Raw genomic sequence first — 2,971 nt, 5'->3', positions numbered from 1 at the left:
AATTGGCCCGGTAGTTAACGTGCAAACCACCCTTGGTAGTGAAGGGGTTAACAAAACAGACAACAATAAATTTGGGTTATTATTCAAGTATTCTTTTTAATATTCCCAAAGAAACTTCTTTTCCTGCAGACACTGACAGAAGACCATCCTTCCAACAGAATGTGGAAATGCTAAAAAACTCATTAAGAATTGCAGAGGATTATAAAGAAGCAGCAGACAAATCTTGCAGACTTTCTCCAAGTTTCCAAGTGGGAGATAAAGTATAGCTTTCCACTTAGAATATGAAACTTCATATACCTTCCCCAAAACCTTGTAAAAAATGTATCTATCCTTTCAAAATTATTGTAAAAATTACCTCAGAAGTTTTACAACTTGAACTTCTCAGGACAATGAAGGTGCATCCTGTAGCAGAGTGTATCTTTTGAGAATGCACCATTACACAAGAGAACTTCACTGAGCAAGTTATCTTGAGTAAACAGCATTTAGATAAGAATTCAGAAGCACACAGCCTTGCTGCTGGCATAATATAGTCAAAAGCGAAAGTAAAATTAACAACAACAAGAGAGCTTCCATCCCCACAATACAGCAAACATTTAACTTCACACTATCGCCATCTGCTGTCAGGCTAGTGTAAAGTCCTCCTTTACATAAACAATAAGTCCATTTCTGTTGCATATGCCAACACCCTTTCTCAACAGTAAGGACTTAGTCAAACCCAACTTTTTTATTAGTCTCTGGTGTTTATCAGCATTCAACGCCTTCATGAAGATGTCTGCTGTCATTTCTTCAGTAGGACAATATTCTAACTTCAAAACTCCTTGTTCCTGATGATCTCTCAAGAAATGATACTTCACATCAAGATGCTTGGTTCTTGGATTGACTCTTTCCATCTGAGCAAGAACAAGACATCCTTGATTGTCCTCTTTCAATTTTGTCGGTTCCAACTGTGGTTGTCCTAAGTTTGTCAACAATTGTCTTAACCACAGAATTTCTTGACTTGCATGTGCTGCAGCAACATACTCTGCTTCTGTTGAAGACAGTGACACAATTGAGTGTTTCTTACTTGTCCAACTTATTGGTCCACCTGAGAGGAAAAAAATATGTCCACTGGTAGATCTTCTGTCAGTTGGATCTCCAGCCCAATCTGCATCAACGTATCCTGTTAAAATGCAATTGTCACTTGTGGGTAGTTTGACCTTAACATTGCTGGTTCCTTTCAAATAACGCATTACTGGCTTCACAGCATTCCAGTCAGCTTTATTTGGCTTTGACACCTTTCTACTTAGAATTCCTACTGCTGCTGCGATGTCTGGCCTTGTAACAGTTGCCAGATACAGTAACTTTCCTATTGCTGTTCTGTACTCTTCATTATTTGGTAGCATATTTTTCTCACTATTCATCTCTTTAAGATAATTAGGCCATGTGCAGACGTTGCATATTTTTGGTCTCATTTTTCTGCACAAAAACTGCACCTGCTGGCAGAAAACGCATGGTGGAATGTCTGCGTTTTTGATGCGGTTTTTAAGCGTTTTTTGGGATGCGTTTTTCTTGCGTTTTTCAAACAATTTTCCATGCATTTTCTATGCTGATTTCATGCATATTTTGTGCGGTTTTGCTTGCGTTTTTCTACCTGATTTGTCTGCCTTTTTTGAAAGCAAAAATAAAGAGAAGAAACTTCAAAATAGAAAAAAAAAATGATGTCACTTCCTAGTCCAACCTCTTTCTCCATTTTGGATTCGGCACACTTTCGTAATCATGAGTGCTAACCTTGAAAATGATCGGAGTGAACAACGAAGCACACAGCATGGCGAAGAACATGGTGAAAGTAATGTATGGCTATGCAGGCCACAACGCCTCCAAGCTTTGGGAGTATTGCTTGATTCTCTGAATCAGCAAAGACTCCAGGTAAGCAACACTGTATGTAAAAATATTGTTTTTGAGTCCTCATCACACATAGTGAGATTGCTAGCGAGGTCGCTGAAACATCACAGCTTTTGTGACGCAACAGCGACGTCGCCAGCCATCTTGCTACATGTGATGGATATAGGCGACTGTCCCCCTGCTGGATATTGCTGATTGAGCTTGAATGTCCTGTCCATTTTTTGATCGGTTTTGTTCCGCTGGCCTCATGCATTGCTATGTTTGCTGACAATGAGCGACTGCGATGGTGGCGCAGAATTCAAGGACGCAGGCTGGGGTCGTCAGATTAGCTGCTGTGTGACAAGGTCCCAATGACTGTTGAGGTTACGGCTTGCCGTATAGTGGCTGTGTAAATTGAATAGATCTGCCTGGTGAGTGAACAGGTAGCGACGTACCAACCATCTTTAGGTCACATCGTTTTCCTCAGTGCTGGAGCGTTGTAGACTCTTACGGGACCTTAACCCATATTATTTTATCTTACTTGCAGGCCAGAAAGAGAACCAGAAGAATGTGGGTAGACCCCATTGTGGCAGAACGTACAGGAAAGGGTCACTTTCGTGTGCTATACCAAGATTTGAGAAGGTAAGTTACCCATATGTGACGAGAATTTGTTATAAGTACAAATCTGTATGTGATGTAAATTATTATTTTTTTTAACAGATATCCCGAGACATTTGTGTCCTTTTGCCGGCTCACCATCCGGCATTTGACCGGCTCCTGAGCATTATGGGAGAAGACCTTATGATATTTTTCCACAAATAATAATAAAACAAATTGTAAATATTAATTTATTATAAAACCAATAAAGACTTTATGACCAACATAGTCTTTTTTTTTTTTTTAAATATAAAATCTTTCAACAACAAAGAAAAGGTTCAACAAACACAAGTGTTGTCCGAATATGGCCTCACAAAACGGTGACAGCAGGTCTGGTGTCAGCAACGCAGAACTATTGAAGGTAATGGAGGACTTTGTCATCCAGGACCTGCCTTATGCCCTAAACTAGTTGAGCAAGATGTAATCTGGGTTGTAACTCATGTGTTCCGAGTTA

The 2,971-nt window shown here is 39.8% G+C and overlaps 1 long non-coding RNA gene across 1 annotated transcript; it reads left to right on the top strand.

Annotated features, from left to right (window-relative positions):
* Window positions 1-1,840: 1,840 nt before the first annotated feature.
* On the top strand, window positions 1,841-2,621 carry LOC141084597 (uncharacterized). The gene is made up of 3 exons (XR_012231045.1): window positions 1,841-1,905; window positions 2,408-2,502; window positions 2,581-2,621. It is a non-coding gene; the product is annotated as an uncharacterized lncRNA (long non-coding RNA).
* The last annotated feature ends 350 nt before the right edge of the window (window positions 2,622-2,971 follow it).

This window comes from Dendrobates tinctorius, unplaced genomic scaffold, assembly GCF_039654945.1.
Source record: "Dendrobates tinctorius isolate UK_male_01 unplaced genomic scaffold, ASM3965494v1 ptg000025l, whole genome shotgun sequence".
NCBI classification, from domain to species: domain Eukaryota; kingdom Metazoa; phylum Chordata; class Amphibia; order Anura; family Dendrobatidae; genus Dendrobates; species Dendrobates tinctorius.
This window is presented reverse-complemented; position numbering and strand designations above follow the sequence as displayed.